Genomic DNA, 19,740 nt, shown 5'->3' on the forward strand with positions numbered 1-19,740 from the left:
CCCGACTTTGATAGTGAAGTAAAGTTTGATACGTGTATGTTAATATTGAAAATGCAGCTCCCAGACAGGATCAATATGCCAGGTTACGATTTTAAGTAGCACCCATAGTACCGGTAATACCAACCTGTATAGGCTGCATACAATAATTCTCGCCCATGCAGTCTAACTATTTGTCATTGGTGTGGTGTGGTGATGTGTGTGGGTGTGTGTGTGCAGTCTGTAGCTAGGAAGTGTTTAGTAGCGAGAGGAGAGGAGAGAGAAGAGATAGAGAAAGAGAGAGCGGAATTAGAGAGAGAGAGACGAGAGCGGATCTATACCGAGAGGCGCAGAGAGAGAGAGAGAGAGAGAGAGAGAGAGAGAGCTGATCTCAAGCGGCAAATTAGAGCTCTCTGAAATCGATAAGAGGGGAGCCATGCACAGATTTCATTAGTTGGCAAACCCGTGCGGTTAAAGGAGTGCAAACAGATATTGATGTTTGAGATTGATCGATTAGTCTTTTCTTAAAAATGTGTGCGTTGAGTTGTGAATTCTTTGGTTTCCTTGTCTTTTTGGCACAGTTTCACTTTTCACAGATGTTTTTTTTAGGCCTATGCTTAACAAAACTAATATTTAAGGGATATTTGAAGATGTCAATCTGCGAATTGTTTAAAATGGTACTTAATTTGATGCTATTATAGTGCGATAATATTGATCATATATAGGTTTTGTATATACTGTACCTCACATGGTTCCCGTAATAAGTATATGCAATTAATATGATCAAAGTCTATTAAACTGAATATCTGACTCTATGAAGATGATCTAGCAATAGTTTTACATTTATGTAATTTAGCAGATGCTCTTATCCACAGTGGTGTAAAGCACTTAAGTAAAAATACTTTAAAGTACTACTTAAGTCGTTTTTTGGGGTATCTGTACTTTACTATTTACATTTTTGACAACTTTGACTTTACTCCACTACATTCCTAAAGAAAATAATATACTTTTTACTCCATACATTTTCCGTGACACCCAAAAGTACTTGTAACATTTAGAATGCTTAGCAGGACAGGAAAATGGACCCATTCACACACTTATCAAGAACATCCCTGGTCATCCCTACTGTCTCTGATCTGGCAGACTCACTAAACACAAATGTGTCATTTGTAAATTATGTCTGAGTGTTGGAGTCTGCCCCTGGCTATCCGCAAATAAAAAATTGAAAATCATGCCATCTGGTTTGTTTAATATAAGGAATGTGAAATTATTTACACTTTACTTTGATATTTAAGTATATTCTAGCAATTACATTTACTTTTGATACTTAAGTATATTTAAAACAAAGTACTTTTACTAAAGTAGTATTTTACTGGTTGGTTTTCACTTTACTTGAGTCATTTTCTATTAAGGTATCTTTACTTTTACTCAAGTACTTATTCCACCACTGCTTATCCAAAGTGACTTACAGAAGCAATTAGGATTAAGTGCATTGCTCAAGGGTACATCAACAGATTCTTTATCGACTCAGCTCTGGGATTCAAACCCGTGACTTTTCGGTTACTGGCCCAACGCTCTTAACTGCTAGGGTATCTGCCGCAAGAGACTATAGTTGAGTTACAGAAATTGGCTATTAAGAAAGGTCTGAGAATTGTCTATATCAATGGCAAATATTTATTGTCATTGTAAAATGAATGATACCTTTATAAAAGGCATAAAGCTTAAGTAACAAAACATTAACAGCGTTACAGGGCATTATTAAAGGCATGATTAGAGCGGGAGAGAGAGAGAGAGACAAAGAAACCATGGCTTGTGCCACAGCCTATAGCTCATGGGAGAGGGAGAGAGACAGTCTAGGTATCTCACCACCACAGGTCAGGAACAAAGAGAAAGTGACAATGACGCTTGATAACCATTTGACCAAGTTTAGATTCAAAATCTGAGTTGTTGACCAATAGGATTACTTTTGAGCTAACTTCCAATCAGATATCAGACCTAGAGGATGTTATCACAACAGATACTCTGCTTCACATAGGTGTGACAGAATGGGTGATGTGGAGAGCAACACAAAGAAGGCTGAATTCCTAAGACAACACAAAGGAATTCCTTGTATACAGTTGATAAGAGTGACTTTGGGGGCTGGGCCACACTACACCATAAAGTTGCCTGTTTACTGTCTCTGTAAAGTTTTCATGATTGCCTTAATCTAATGACTTAGTTATGCAATGTTGGTCCACCGGCTTAATATTTCATTTTGCACCCATCTGATAAACGTGTCATTAATATAGCATTAAATGATTAATAGATGTGGAATATATGTGGTTACAATTTTAATTTATTATAGTGTGTCACATTTTATCTATGCGGCATTTAATCATTTCCCATATGCATATTAATAGTTACAATGGTACCTGTGTAGTGGGAGCAAATCACTTGGTGTAAGTGTCTGCTTCCGTTCTGTAACAGTGCTCAGAGCTCAGTTCACATGACAGACTTCCCCCAAGAGCAAAACGCCACCTTCATTATTTATTTCAGAAGTGATCACTGTCCATGTCATCTAACTTGAGCGCTCATCAAATATTTTTTTTCTCCGAGTTTTGGCTAACATATCCCAACATTATAAATGACTCCTAAGGGTTACATAAATGGGCAGGGTTATTAACCCTTGGTAGCTAACACGTCGCAGCATTAGAAAACATTGAACATGATCAAAATGAAGGTGAGGCAACACTGAAAGGCATTACTGTTCCTATGATAGAACTCACGAGATACTGGGAACGCACACAGAGCTACAGCATTTCCACACCGTTTGGAGGAAAATAAGATGATAGATGGTGATGGAGGAGGAATGGGGGGAGGGGTGTATTTAGTCTGGGGGGAAACCACATAGGAGGAGGAATTTTCTCTGTGGGACGTCAATCCCATGTCTCTATGTCTCCTGCAGAGCCTGGGTCAATTATATCTCTGTTACTGCAGAACGCACATCATTTTCACAATAAATGGAAGGCAGATTTCTGGGCTCAGAAATGAATATGGACAGTTTGTGGCTATAACTTCCCATCCTGAACAAATGCATTATTTCAATAATCTGATCCTGATCTCCCCTGGGACCAAACCATAACCTTAAGCTACATCAACAGAAACTCATTTTGACACTTTGAAGCATCAGCACCTTTCCTAATGGTGGACAAATGTGTTGTTTTTGTTACCCTGCAGCAAAGCCTCAATGCCATTATTCCACTGTTATTACCTTGTGGATGTAATGGTGTTCATTTCTCACTATCATGGGGAATCCAGGTGGTTGGTATGCATGTTGCAAGAGAACCAAACTGCATTGCTGACTGATAAATGGTTAATCAATTGATTAATCAATTGTTTCAAAATGCAAAACCTTGCTGTAACTGTCCCCGTAAGTGTGGGAAAGACAGACAGACCCACTGAGTAAATCTAGACTCAGCCGTTGTTAAAACCACTATCATTTATTATTGTATTATACTGCACACAGGCAGTTGTAAAGACACAACCCTGATTAATCAAGGCAATCTATGTCAAGGGAATTTTACACTTATGCAGAAACATTAGTATACAGCAATAGCAAACATTTACGTGTACATCTAGAACTAAATGATCTCTATTGCTATACTTTTCTACTAAAGATATCATTAAGTGTAAGGCTATAAATCCAAACTATAACCACCATGGTAGCATACATCCCATTTTCTGTATGCTGATACACTCTCCCATTATTCTAGTCGCCTAGTCTGCTACAGATGTTTGGCGAGCACGTGCGTCAGACACCCCATGACGATTGTGTTGGTATGAGGATAGATGGAGGTTGCGAAAGAAAACGTGCCTCCTCCACAAGGTTAATCTGGTCGTCGGCTGCAACTAGCATGTCCCCATAATGAAGTCCCCACAGATGTACACTTATTAAGAGTTAAGAGTAAATTAACCTTCAGGACAGCATGATAGTTTTTTTCGACACTTTATGCATCCATTTCCCATGCATACCCGATCAAGGACGATCGTTCATTTAGCTAGAGGAGGTCAGAATAAAAACATCCCCCCCGTTGGTTGCAAATTTCCTGTGACATCTATGTTCCAGACTGAGCAGAACACGTCAGATGAATCTCTACCCGTCGTGTATGTGTAAACCTATTCACTGATGGATTCACGTTTTGATTATCATGGTAATCAATTATGCTAATGATCCTAATCAATCAAAAACTTGAATGATTTATCATGCAATATCATTTTTTTTTACAACATCCATTATCGATGTTCATTAACGTTTTTTTTCAATAATAAAGAGTCAACAACAAGCAATTCGTCTTTCAGTTTTAACACTTTTATGTTCAAATTTCAAAGTAAACAAGGAACATCTGTCCAAAAACGTTCTTTTGTCGTCCTTAAAATATTGAAATCCAAAAAAGAAGACATTATTTTGTATTTGGTTCACACACTTCAGGGTCTGCTCAGTCGCTGATTGGAGATTGGCATACTGAAACAAATCGTATCATCAAATCCATTAGTGTGGCAATCTGATGAGATGGAATTGACCCTATAACTGGTCACTCTTTTTTACATCGACTTTGGAATGGCAGACCTTTCTTTGAATGCTGCCTTTCCCTCCATGATTTTCTTGTATAGTATGCAGTAATACTGTTAAAGCCTGGTTGAGTGATCGTGCTCTTTATCTTCTTCTCTCCTTTTTGTCAGTAGTATACACACTGCTCAGATAGAGTGAAGAAGTAGAGCAGGTTTTGTTGATGACTTAAGGGATGGAAGGCACGCCCGGGCTTCTAATACACCTAGTATTTAAATAATCCCTGGTTCTCCTCAGCCTTTTGATGTCTTTGTTCACTTTGAAAAGTTATCACTATATAGCCTGTACGGTCTGCATAGAGTGAAATGTTGAATCACACTGCTTACCTTTTCTTCTGCATCCGTTCCCAGAGCCTGAAAGAACATCGAAATACACATTCTCCGTCTTATCTGTCTCAGGTCGTACAAGTGAATTCCCCATTCCACGGCATATCCGAAGCCAGGGAAATTCTAGAATAATCAGCCATGCTTATCTTTCTGCAGTACTGAGGGAACCATAATGAGACTCACTCATCCACAGTGAAGAGCTTAATAATTCACCGCCGTAGTTATGCAGATGAACCCTATCATATTACAGTTAAAGGCTGGAAAACTAGATTTCTTGGGACTGTGAGCTACAATAAATACAGTGAACATCACGCATACTCCACGAAGATGCTTTCACATTCTCTAAAATAGACTTGTTTTCAGTGTTGAAGAGTCAATCTACTGAAACAGGCACTGCCAACCAATATTATATCATAAATGTGTGAACCCAAGCTTAATATATTGTAGGGTAGTCTGAATCCAAGCTAATGTACAGACAGCTATTCCTCTCTTTAAATAGAAAGGTCTGTGCCTTATACTCATGTCCAAAGGCTGTGATCTCCTCATTAATAAGGGGTCCAAGTGGCAGTGAACTTGGTCTTTGACCTCTATCAGCTATCCTTATGGAATTATTCCAGACTCAATTATGGAGCCTTTGGCAGAAAGCCTGCATGGCATATAGGTCTGGTCTGGATAAGGTCATACAGGGAGCTCTTCTTTCAATAAATACATAAGAAAAGCACTAGTCAGAGGCTAACAAATAGAATTTTGGCAGATTTATTTGTCTTTTTGGGCATGCCCAAGAGCCAAGAGATGTATTTCCAATGGCTTCTTTGACCTCCATGGCCACCTGTTTATTGCACAGCTGGACCCTTCCTGCATAGACAGGGAAAATTGGTATTATTTTTTATTACTTTCTCCCAGGCGACCTCCAGGCTTTGGACAATGGCTAGGTTAGGTCTGTCCAGTGACCTCTGGCTCTGTCCATGGAGCCTGTCCCAGATGGGCTGGAGCATAGCCCACGTCTCTCTAGCAGAGGCCTGAGCCAGGGCAGCTTGGCACGGGGAGAGCCCAGTGGAGTGACCTTGCGCGTCTCTCTAATGGAGAGTTTGGCTGTGGTCCAAAGCTCTCAGCCACTGAACAGAGCACCGTCTCCAGAACGGGACCGCTCACCTCCAACCTCCTCCCCTGATCCCGGACATATCATACTACTGACACTAATTGTCACCAACAACTGCAGCTGATAAAAGCTTCTCATTTCTTCTGGGACACCGAGTCAGTGCATTCAGATTTTCTTCAGAAGTCTACAGTGTGTGTGTGTGTGTGTGTGTGTGTGTGTGTGTGGTGTGTGTGTGTGTGTGTGTGTGTGTGTGTGTGTGTTGTGGTGTGGTGTGTGTGTGTGTGTGTGTGTGTGTGTGTGTGTGTGTGTGTGTGTGTGTGTTTGGGTATGTTGTTCACATACTGTTTATCAGATCAAGCAGATGCAGCCAATTTAGATTGTGACTTTGTTGAGTTTCAGAAAAGTGATACGAGGAAGATTATCGTCTCATTTGGTTTGTCTGATTCCTTATCATCTATTGAAATTTGGACATGAAAAGCGTGTGTCCAAGGGCTTAGTTGCAATCAATACACATCTTTGGGTTCAATGACATTCTGTTAACTGGCCATCAGGGGACTTAATGATGTATAGCTACAATGTTCTAGAGCTCTATTTAAGGCTATCACCAGTGGTGGAAAAATACCCAATTGTCATACTTGAGTAGAAGTAAAGATAACTTAATAGAAAATGACTGAAGTAAAAGTGAAAGTCACCCAGCAAATACTACTTTAGTAAAACTCTAAAAGTATTGGGGTTTAAATATACTTAAGTATCAAAAGTAAATGTTATTGCTAAAATATACTTAAGTATCAAAAGTTAAAGTATTTATAATTTCACATTCCTTATATTAAGCAAACCAGACGGCACAATTTTCTTGTTTATTATAATTTACGGATAGCCAGGGGCACACRCCAACACTCATTTACAAATGAAGCATTGGTGTTTAGTGAGTCTGCCAGACAGGGTTTGGTTACTTTCTAAATGTAATCCGTTACAGTTGCTAGTTACCTGTCCAAAATTGTAATCCGTAACGTAACTTTTGGATTACCCAAACTCAGTAATGTAATCTGATTACTTTCCTTTTAAGAGGCATTAGAAGAAGACAAAAAAWYTATTTTACCAATTGAACGACATCTATTGCAGTATAAAACAATGTTGAAGTTTACATAGCTGGCCGTATATGGTTGTTAAATGTTACTTTATGATTTGGTTATGTAGGTTTCTTCTAACTCATCGATTTATATTACATATAATAATATGATTCAATTATATCTTTACATTAATATATATAATTCATAAGTCCAAAAATTGATGTAGCAACTACAGATTGCCCCTTTAAGTCTATCAAAAGTGTGCAAGTTTGCACATGTGTCCATTATGCCTACGGATGTATTTTTTTAATCAGCATGAGTTAGCCCCACTTTTATTCCATAGGCTTGGATCCGCACTACGCAYCTATTGCAAGAGCACATTTTACATTGGCTGTCCACTGGTTTCAAAAACAATGATTGATAGACAGTTTTAACTTCTTGAATTTAACCATTTTTGGGTTCAAATAGGCTACACATTTAGATTTGTGAACAGCCATCCACAACAACCACAATCCGTAAGGCGTGAATACCTAAATGAGAGAGCAGCAGTGTGGTTCACATCAATGCGCTATGTAGATATTAATAATAAGTGATATCCGTATTGCCGTAGACTACACCACTGCCGTCATCCTTACCTCCAAGCATTTATTCAAGTTGGATAATCTTTGGATGCCGACAGCAGCCGCACCATTGGAAGACATAGCTTGGACTGTAGCCTACAAAAGCCTATTCCTGATCTTTTCCAGTGATCCATCAAACACATTTGGTGTGTCATCATAGTGGTCTCTGACTTGTGGTCAGACTCGCTCAGGTGGAACAAATTTAAACTTGCACCTTTTTTAAATGCTGATTTGAATGTCATTGAGAAAATATAGAAGTGTCAAAGATTGTTTTCAGCAAACAACCTTTCGAAATGTAAAAGTAAGCCTCGAAGTAATCATCTAGTTTTTCTAAAGTATCTGTAATCTGATTACAATATTTTTGCTGGTAACAGATTACAGTTACCGTTTTTTTGTAATCCCTTACATGTAACGGATTACATGTAATCCGTTACTCCACAACCCTGCCGCCACATCAGAGGCAGTAYGGATGACCAGGGATGTTCTCTTAATAAGTGTTTGAATTGGACCATTTTCCTGCTAAGCATTTGAAATGTAACAAGTACTTCTGGGTTTCAGGGAAAATGTATGGAGTAAAAAGTACATTATTTTCATTAGTAATGTAGTGGAGTAAAAGTAAAAGTTGTCAAAAATATAAATAGTAATGCACAGATACCCCKAAAAACAACTTAAGTTTTACTTTAAAGTATTTTTAATTAAGTACTTTACACCCCTGACCATCACTTATTATCCTTAGCATAACATGACATACTTTATATTGATACTTTTGAGTAAAGGGATGAAAGGGATTATAATTACTTAATGTGCACTTCAACAAATGCAAAGCACTATAATTGAAAGGCCCCAGTTTATCCAAACTAGTATTGGGTGCATCCTACATCAACAGTAAATTACATGAAAATGGATTAAGGAGAAACACTGCAATGGACCATCATTGATTTATTAGTCATCAGTGTTGTGATTATTATTATTATTTTTTATCTAATTGAAGACGTAACTGGCACATGACAGTGATGTATTAGACTAGATTGGAGTCAGATAATCATAATCGTTCAGGAGACGAGTATGTGGCACAGCATAACTCATGCGCAAGCACATTAAATATGATGGTTATTATGTGTGTATAAATTCAGAGTATTAATTAAGAAACGTTTGTCCTATTAATGTTATTTACTTTGTACATTTATGTAGGCCTACTGTGAGGGAACATGTGCCAATTTAATCTATTCTTTCAGACTCCTAATAGAATCAACAAGTTGAGTTATGGCGTAAGTACACAAATGCATTTTGGGTAATGTGCTGAAAGATAACAAATACACATCAGAAGTGTTGGGACGTGTCATAGATCACAAGGATAATCTCTTGTGTTCATGTTAAAACAGAGACAGTCATTGACATCTAGTCATGGTATAATGCAGTCCAAACTAATCTCTTATGAATATACTGACACAAATTAAGTATATGGTGAGATAATCCACCAAGTTTTCAGATTTAACACATGATGGGATTATGGGAGCTGACAGTGTCATACAGAGAGATTCAACCAGATCAGTATTCCCAGGAGTCCTCCAAAGAGCTTTGCCTAGCTTAATTACAATACTGTGAACTTTTAGTTAGTAATGAGAGAACGTAGGCCCACCACGTTTAATGAAAGCCTAGTCGCCGGGAAAGAACCTGTGAAAGGAAGGAAGTCAAGACTCTCCTGGGATCGCTTGTCATGAGAGGTGAGACTGAAGCAACAGAAGTAAACAGTAGATGTTTGGTAAAAAGCAGATGCATTCAAGCAGCAATAAAAAACATCAGACAGTCTTTGAGGGGAAAGCTGACAGATTCCATTTGTCTGAAGGTGAACTGTGATCTGATGTCACATGTCATAACTTTCCATCAACCCCCTGGAGTTTCACCTCAGACATTTCTGTGTGTGGCCAGAGAGACAGGTTGGCAAGTGTGAGGGGAGAGAGAGTCAGGACTACTGTACCTACTGTGAATGACAGTTCTGACGGTTGTAGGAGTCTGTTGACCTGTTCAGATTGTTGAGCTAACGCCATGGCTTCTTCCTTTGCTCATCCGGCCGCTTGGTTTTCTCTCAGATTGGAAGAGGGATTTTGCATCTTTCACAGTAAAATACAAGGGTACGAAAACCCATTCCAGGTGCGGCAGCTACCCCTGCAAATCAATCATTTAATTTGAGAGAGATAATTTATTATCTGCTCAGAGGGTTACGGATCCAATCTCTGCCATGTTCCGACTGTCATGTCCGATGCTTAAATCTGTCATCAGTCTTCATCTGTGGCACGGTTCCTTTTCTGTCATCACTATTATTGCGGCCACAATTTATCCCACAAATAATTAATTATGACAAGATACATGCAAACTGTGAGGCGACTAAATATGATAAATCACTTAGTTTGATAAATTAGCACTGATTGCAGAATTTAAGCAATAATCTCACAGCACCTGATGACTTAAATTATTATATTACCTTTTACCTATAACTGGGACTGTGGAATTCTGGTGGATTTGTTTTGTTTGTTATCAACCGCAATGTAAGTGTAAAAATAAATTGATTCCAGGATAGAGCTATTAAAGAGGTATAAATCTGTTATCAGCATTGAATTGGTGAAATTGTATACACGTCTTTGGTTTCCCCCTTCATTGCATAACTTAACCTTGACTCTTTTGGACACTGGTTTGCATATACAGTGCCTTCGGGAAGTATTCAGACCCCTTGATTTTTTCCTTAGGTTACAGCCTTATTCTAAAATTGATTAAATTGTTTTTCCCCTCATCAATCTACACACAATACTCCATAATGACAAAATACATGTTTAAAAATTTGAAATTTTTGCTCATTTATATGATGAAAAAAATGAAATATCATATTTACAGTCCCTTTACTCAGTACTTTGTTGAAGCACCTTTGGCAGCGATTATAGCCTCAAGTCTTCTTGGGTATGACAAGCTTGGCACACCTGTATTTGGGGAGTTTCTCCCATTCATCTCTATAGATCCTCTCAAGCTCTGTCAGGTTGGATGAGGAGCGTTGCTGCACAGCTATTTTCAGGTCTCTCCAGAGATGTTAGATCGAGGTTCAAGTCCAGGCTCTGGCTGAGCCACTCAAGGACATTCACTTGTCCCGAAGCCACTCCTGCGTTGTCTTGGCTGTGTGCTTAGGGTTTTTGTCCTGTTGGAATGTGAACCTTCGCCCCAGTCTGAGGTCCTGAGTGCTCTGGAGCAGATTTTCATCAAGGATCTCTCTGTACTTTACTCTGTTAATCTTTGCCTCGATCCTGACTAGTCTCCCAGTTCCTGCCGCTGAAAAACATCCCCACAGCATGAACTGCCACCACCATGATTCACATTAGGGATGGTGCCAGGTTTCCTCCAGACGTGACGCTTGGCATTCAGGCCAAAGAGTTCAATCTTGGTTTCATCAGACCAGAGAATCTTGTTTCTCATGGTCTGAGAGTCTTTAGGTGCCTTTTGACAAACTCAAAGTGGGCTGTCATGTGCCTTTTACTGAGGAGTGGTTTCCGTCTGGCCACTCTACCATAAAGGCCTGATTGGTGGAGTGCTGCAGAGATGGTTGTCCTTCTGGAAGGTTCTCCCATCTCCACAGAGGAACTCTAGAGCTCCGTAAGAGTGACCATCGGGTTCTTGGTCACCTCCCTGACCAAGGCCCTTCTCCCCCGATTGCTCAGTTTGGCCGGTCGGCCAGCTCTAGGAAGAGTATCGGTGGTTACAAAATTCTTCCAATTAAGAACGATGGAGGCAACTGTGGTCTTGGGGAACTTCAATGGTGCAGAAATGTTTTTGTACCCTACCCAAGATCTGTGTTTTGACACAATCCTGTCTCGGAGCTCTACAAACAATTCCTTTGACCTCATGGCTTGGTTTTTGCTCTGACATGCATTGTCAACTGTGGGACCTTAAATAGACAGGTGTGTGCCTTTTCAAATCATGTCCAATCAATTTAATTTACCACAGATGGACTCCAATTGTAGAAACATCTCAAGGATGATCAATGTAAGCAGGATGCACCTGAGCTAAATTTCAAGTCTCATAGCAAAGGGTCTGAATACTTATGTAAATAAGGTATTATAATTTTATATAAATTTGCAAACATTTCTAAAAACTTTTTTCACTTTTTCATTATGGGGTATTGTGAGTAGATTGCTGAAGATTTGTTTTGATTTAATCAATTTTTAGAATACGGCTGTAACGTAACAAAATGTGTAAAAAGTCAAGGTGTCTGAATACTTTCCGAAGGCACTGTACAAAATTGTGAAAGTAGGCTAAATGAAAAATGCATGTTGGTCTTTCTGACTCTCAGTTATTTATATAATACAATAATATTTTCAATTTTCCAGTCAAATTGCAAATCGGAGCACATAAGTAGGTTTACAAAAAGCAGTTAAGATTCAGTCAAACATAATTTAATCAGAAAGAAATTAAATCTATTAAGGTTAAGAGTAGAATATTCTACCTTTTCTTTGCTAACTATTCAATGTTACAAGTACGTGTGGTTTGACACAATTTCAAGGGTGATAATATTCAGAACTGAAGTGACAAGACAACAGACAATATACCAATGATGAATCATATGGTAAGTTCTGTTTGTGTCTCAAATTGCCAGATGTGGTAGCCAGTGTGGAGTAGCTGTTCTCTGCAGAGATAGACTACCAGAGGGATGTCAAGCATTAAGTTGTTTCATTGCTTTTTTATTGAGAATTCTGCTCTCAGTCTACTTCAATTAGGCTTTTCTTAAAACAATCCATATCAGAAAACACGTCTTGTCTAACTAGTCATTATGTCGATTCCTTTTAAATTACTAATTACTGGGACACAGGCAAGGAATGCCAATAAATAAGGAACAGCTTAATTGAGTTCTGATTGTAACCTTAAACTACTGAAGGTAGTGACAGCACTACCAGCCCTGCATTGTGAGAGGTTTCTATCCTCTGTTCCACTGTATTTCATTATATCACCACCATATCAGCTAATACAAAACAAGAAACAAAGTTATGAACAGTGTTGATTTCTTATCAATGTCAGTCACAGATTAAAAACATGATTTATTAGTTCTCAGTTGAAATATATAAAGTAATGCATGAAAATAACAAAGCGTTAACGATGTCTGGCTATACATTCCGGATCTTGAATGGATTTGGGACGGATTGCGGCCTTTTGTGAGAGAGCCAGGCTGCTGATCTAGTGAGTCTGTGAAGTCTGTCTTAGAGGAGTTCCATTCCTCAGCGTCTGTCACAGGGAGCCAATACTTAGTCTCATCACCATGATAGATGGCGGTATTATCCTGCACTGACACCCTTGACTGAGAATCACACTGGTAAAACACTTGAGTCAGCTCGATTGATCCTATGATACTTCTGAGATTTGACTAAGTTTGAGACAGTTTTCCTTTGTAAGGTCAGCATGTTCAAATTAATGGGCGCTTCATCACAGTCACGTGAGCTGCCTTCGCATACAGAAACTCCTGGATGGAACTCCAGGTTCAACTGATGTAAAAACTAAAAGTTCAGATGACCTCATATATGTGCCAGGATAAAATGTTAATGTAATTCCAGGCCTAGTCAAAGACAGTACCAGCCAAAAGTTTGGACACACCTACTCATTCAAGGGTTTTTCTTTATTTTTACTATTTTCTAGATTGTAATATAATATAATAATAGTCAAAACTATGAAATAATACATATGGAATCATGTTGTAACCAAAAAAGTGTTAAACACATCAAAATGTATGTTATATTTGAGATTCTTCAAAGTAGCCACCCTTTGCCTTGATGACAGTTTTGCACTCTTCGCATTCTCTCAACCAGCTTCATGAGGTAGTCACCTGGAATGCATTTCCATTAACAGGTGTACCTTGTTAAAAGTTCATTTGTGGATGTATTTCCTTCTTAATGCATTTGAGCCAGTTGTGTTGTGACAAGGTAGAGGTAGTATACAGAAGATAGCCCTATTTGATAAAAGACCAAGTCCATATTATGGCAAGAACAGCTCAAATAAGCAAAATATAAATGACAGTCCATCATTACTTTAAGACATGAAGGTCAGTCAATGTGGAAAATTTCAAGGACTTTGAACGTTTCTGCAAGTGTAGTTGCAAAAACCATGAAGCGTTATGATGAAACTGTCTCTCATGAGGACCGCCACAGGAAAGAAAGACCCAGGGTTACCTCTGCTGCAGAGGATAAGTTCATTAGAGTTACCAGCCTCAGAAATTGCAGCCGAAATAAATGAGTCACAGAGTTCAAATAACAGACACATCTCAACATCAACTGTTCAGAGGAGAATGCGTGAATCAGGCCTTCATGGTCGTATTGCTGCAAACAAATAACTACTAAAAGAAAACAATAATAAGAATAGACTTGCTTGGGCCAAGAAACACGAGCAATGGACATTAGACCGGAGGAAATCTGTCCTTTAGTCTGGGGAGTCCAAATTTGAGATTTTTGGTTCCAACTGCTATATCTTTGTGAGACACAGAGTAGGTGAACGGATGATTTCTGCATGTGTGGTTCCCACCGTGAAGCATGGAGGAGGACGTGTAATGGTGTGTGCGTGCTTAGATGGTGACACTGTCAGTGATTTATTTAGAATTCAAGGCACACATAACCAGCATGGCTACCACAGCATTATGCAGCGATATGCCATCCCATCTGGTTTGCGCATTTGTTATTTGTTTTTCAACAGAACAATGACCCATCACACTTCTAGGCTGTGTAAGGGCTATTTGACCAAGAAGTAGAGTGATGGAGTGCTGCATCAGATGACCTGGCCTCCACAACCACCTGACCTCAACCCAATTGAGATGGATTGGGATGAGTTGGACCACAGAGTGAAGGGAAACAGCCAACAAGTGCTCAGCATATGTGTGAACTCCTTCAAGACTGTTGGAAAAGCATTCCAGGTGAAGCTGTTTGAGAGAACACCACGAGTGTGCAAAGCTGTCATCAAGTCAATGGTGGCTACTTTGAAGAATATAAAATATATTTTGATTTGTTTAACACTTTTTTGGATACTGCATGATTCCATATGTGTTATTTCATAGTTTTGATGTCGTCACTATTATTCTACCATGTAGAAAATAGTAAAAATAAAGAAAAACCCTTGAACGAGTAGGTGTGTCCAAACGTTTGACTGGTACTGTATATACATTGTGATTCAAGATAAGGTTCACTATGGGCCATTTTCAGGACTAATACACATATATATGCAGTATACTTTTTCCAGAACATCACAAGTAGGAACAAAGACAAGCTATATTTAATGTGTTCCACCTGAAGCCTGTTCTAACCTTATACAATGAATGTATAATGACACAAATTAGGCTAATGACAGTCATTGTGTAAACATTATTCATACTCTATAGCCATCTAATAAACATGAAAAAAGCTTTGAAGTTGTAACATTTCTTTTTATTCATTTGAATTTGACTGCAATGGGAAAATGAAAGCAGGTACTTTTCCAGAACATCACAAGTAAGAACAAAGAAAAGCTAAGAAAGGAATCAGCAATAAACACAACATCTAGTCAACATGACAGGTTATCTATGAAAATGCAATTAAACACTGAACAAACCGTCACGTCAATCAAAGCCCAGTGTGTTTGAAATTCTAGAAACTTTCTATGACTGAAATATTTGAATTGACTTTAACTTTTTATAATCCAATTATATGCACCAGATGCTCCACATTGAGATATTGAGCATTCATTTTCCACAAACAATGCAGGCAGTGTTACAACAATTTATGTGTGATGACTTGTCTGTTTGTTGTCATACATTGCCATTTTTAGCTGCTTTGTACAGTCAGATTATATAATATATCTTATCATATCATACCAAAATATAGGTAGTTAATGGTTGATCTTCTTCATCATAAACAATACAATAATTGTTATGCTACATTCCACAATAAGGCCTAGAAAGAAATATAATATAATCATTAGATTGTATAAAGCCCCCGTGATTCAACTCTGGTATCAGCAGTGTTTAACCTTGTCTGTTTGGTTAGCCCAGGCCCTCTGTCTTAGTGAGAAATGAAGGGAGGTTAGTCACTGCTACTGCTCTGCGTGCTATCACTGAGCCCCTATACTGGCCTCCCATCTGCCTGTCTGAACATCATTGATTACCTGATGCAAGCAAAAGCCAAGTTTGCTGCTCTGGTCATTAATCCTGCTGCAGCCATTCTCTTAAAAACTCACGCTTTCTGTGTTTTTCCTTAACCTGCATCAATTGAAGGGGAACAAAAACAGCCTCAACAAGGGCTGAGTGATGGAGACTGGCTGCTGTGATTTCCCCTTGCAACCTACTTGAGGGGCCTCTGCTCAAACCCTGGGGAGCAAGCCTGCAGTGAAAATAAAAGCCAAGACACACACTCAAACACAGATTCTAACATGTTTTTTGCTACGCTCCCACCTCACATATGAGAGATGGAATCTCACACTAGATAATGAGCTATTGTTTTGGTTCCGTTTTGGGGGAGGGGTGCATGACTCCTACCCTTGAATCTGAGGGTGAAAATTGTGCAGTCCTCCAAGGGCTGGATAGACACCAAACCTAATCAAGCAGCAGGTGAGCGCGTTTGCATCTCGCTCAATGTCGTCCAGTATAAATAGAACAGTATCACGGTGCAAGTCACATCCCATTTGGTGTGTTGTGTCTCAGTGCGCCTCCACTGAGACACTGGGTACTGAGGGCAGCAGCAAGAATGCTCCACCTCGTTAATGGACAGGGTCAAGGCCTGAATTCACAATCCCTGCCGTGAACCCTGACAGTAGGCCAGGATACCTAGGTGAATAGATTAGTATATTTGTATTTCACTATATGTTGTCAAGTAATAAAACTAAGTGCTGGTAATAGTATTTCTTATGTAGCTATATAAAATAAAGCACCATTTACTGTTGGCTCCCATTATTTTAACCCGCTGAGAGGTGTATGTATGCCACTGTAATCATTCATACACAGTATACATGGGGGAAAAGAGAGAAACAATGGAGGACTCACCAAGATCTCAAGTAGCTCCCAGCAAAACATGAATTAGGTGAAGATTATTAAATGTCAGCTCTTAAAACCAACACATTTTCAGTCTCAAAGTAAATCAATACTACTTATCTTTGATAAAAGAGGCATAGTAGATCTGCCAGCATACTGCTCTGTCGGCATGAAGGTCTCCATGTCCACCACCTAACCTCCTCTCTTTCTCTCTCTGCATATTGAGAGGGTGATGGATTGATAATTCTGATGGTTTCTCTGAACATCCCACAAAAAAATCCCATTCTCTGATCAGTTAATATAAATGGTAAACAACAAATCAAAATGTATCTGTCAATACCCAGTATGAGGCTGCTTATAGACAGAGTCTCTTTTTTTCTAACAGAAATTAGAGATGCATCACTGTGTGTCTGATCCTACATTGTGCCAAATGGTGAGCAGTCACATAGGCGGTGGGCTTTGAAGTGCCTCCACCCAAGTAATGTACACGATTATTGCCTTCACCAAGTGTGTTTCATGATTTCTCTATGACTGCATCCATATCATAATTACAGTGTAATATCACGCATAAAGCATTGTCCCTGCTGTTGTTTCACTTTCTCTGCTTTCGTTCTATGAATATCAAATGCTCTCATGCTGGGTTTTGGATGCTGTTCAGCTCCTTCATAGACACACAGACTTGAAAAAAGTAAAAGTGCCCCTCGCTCTGAAAAGGAGGAAAGCAACGGGCCGCAGACATTGAGCATCCACTCGTGTCTAAACTGATGTAGGGCWTTTTTCTTCTGCCATGTCTGAGGAAGAATCAGGTGTTTTAGATCCATTACATAGGCAGCTTTCCTTCTCTCTATATGTATGTACATACAATATACACTTCATAGACGAAGAACATAAAGCCACTTCAAAAGAGTCTCTCAAGACCAGGGGTCTTCAACCGTTTCTTGCCCAGGGACCCCCACCTAGGCAAACAGGATAACCAGGGACCCCCATCATATGTTAGCAAAAAAAGTAACATCTTGTCTTATGATCAGGTAAAAGATAATGGCAAGTAATAGTAATCAACTTTTTAAAATTAATAGATTTGGTGGACAGTTTCATTATTTTGACTTCCCCACAGTTCATTGGAAGAGGAAGTGTAAACTCCTACAGAGCCTATTAGCTAGAAAGGTATCTTCAGGGCAGGATAAAGAAATCATAGGCCCTGYGACTTTATTCTGGAAGAAAAATCCCTTTTATAATAACACCATAAAAACATTGGTGATGTGGCATAGGCTACAGTTGAGCAGAGGTGTTTCTGGGGATTTCCACACATGGGGAATTTTTTTCTGCAGGGTCCATAAAGAAATGCCTTTTGCATACGCATTTCATGCAATTCTAGAGTACATAATTTACTGGGCGCCCGAGTGGTGCAGCGGTCTAAGGCACTGCATCTCAGTGCTAGAGATGTCACTACAGACCCTTGTTCGATCCCGGGCTGTATCAYAACCGGCCGTGATCGGGAGTCCCATAGMGCGGAGCACAATTGGCCCAGCGTTGTRTGGGTTAGGGGAGGGTTTGGCACTCGCCTGGGCTACGGCGGTGTGGGAGCAACAGCCGTTTGCCTCAGTCTGGAGGAGTTTGTGGCGGAASTACGGAAGGTGTTCTATTCTCCYTTGTCCGGGCGAGACGCTGCTTGTAACCTGCTCCAGCTATGTCAAGACTCCCGTAGTGTGGCAGACTATGCAGTGGATTTTCGCACGTTGGCYTCTGAGAGTGCCTGGAACCCGYAAYCATTGTTCGACATGTTCCTTCACGGATTATTGGAGGTGATCAAAGATGAGCTCGCAGCTTGTGAGCTGCCCATGGACCTCGGCTCCCTCATAGCCTTGACCATCCGGGTCGATGGACGGTTACGAGATCGTAGGAMGGAGAGGGAATCTGTTCCTTGTCGCCGTCGCTCGCCCTCGATTCCCACCTCGCCGCCGAGGAATCCCGGAAACCCCGYAAGTCATTTCAGAGAGAATCCGATGTCACCTGAATGCTCACGMGAATCGCCGAGGGTGGTCGATTCCCCTCCTCTAGATCCCTGAGAAGGGCTTGATTGTCTCCGGATGAACGTTTAAGCAAACTGAACACCAGGAGCTGTCTGTATTGCAGGACTACAGGACATTATATTTCCACCTGTCCGTTAAAAGACCAGGCCCATCAGTAGGTACGAGTACTAGTGAGCCGTACAGGGATTTCCCAATCTCCCATTACTCGCATTACTCTCCGTGCCACCCTGTTGTGGGGTGAACAGGCCAAATCACTGCGGGTGCTCATTGACTCTGGGGTAGATGAGAGCTTTATCGATGCTACATTGGTGTCGGAGCTGGGCATCTCCACTCAACCCCTCTCCATTCCCATGGATGTCAGAGCGCTGGAAGGGTGCTCTATTGTCAGAGTCACCCACACTATGATTCCGATCGACCCATGAGAATCAGGAAATTACAGTGAGTGGATGCAGTTCCTGCTGATTGAATCTCCCCATGTACCTGTGGTTTTGGGATAGTCATGGCTCCAGAAGCACAATCCCCGGGGGCAGCTTAACTCCCTGTCGGGTCTGGAGACCAAGGTTATMGAGGAGTACATTGAGAACTCTCTCGCTGCAGGGAGTATTCGTCCATTGGCTTCTCCACCCGGCACAGGGTTCTTCTTTGTGGAGAAGGACAAAATCCTGCACCCGTGTATCGACTACAGGGGCCTTAATGACATCACGGTTAAAAACCGTTACCCTCTACCACTCATCTCCTTGGCTTTTYAACCTCTTCAGGGAGCGACCATCTTCTCTAAGTTGGACCTTCGGAATGCCTACCATCTGGTTCGGATACGGGAGGGAGATGAGTGGAAAACAGCCTTTAACACTGCTCGTGGGCAATATGAGTACTTAGTTATGCCATTCGGACTGACCAAAGCTCCCGTGGTGTTCCAGACCCTGGTCAACGATGTGCTCCGGGACACGCTGAACCAGTTCGTGTTTGTCAACCTCAACGACATCATTGTCTTTTCCKY

Source organism: Salvelinus sp. IW2-2015, linkage group LG15 (assembly GCF_002910315.2).
Source record: "Salvelinus sp. IW2-2015 linkage group LG15, ASM291031v2, whole genome shotgun sequence".
NCBI lineage: Eukaryota > Metazoa > Chordata > Actinopteri > Salmoniformes > Salmonidae > Salvelinus > Salvelinus sp. IW2-2015.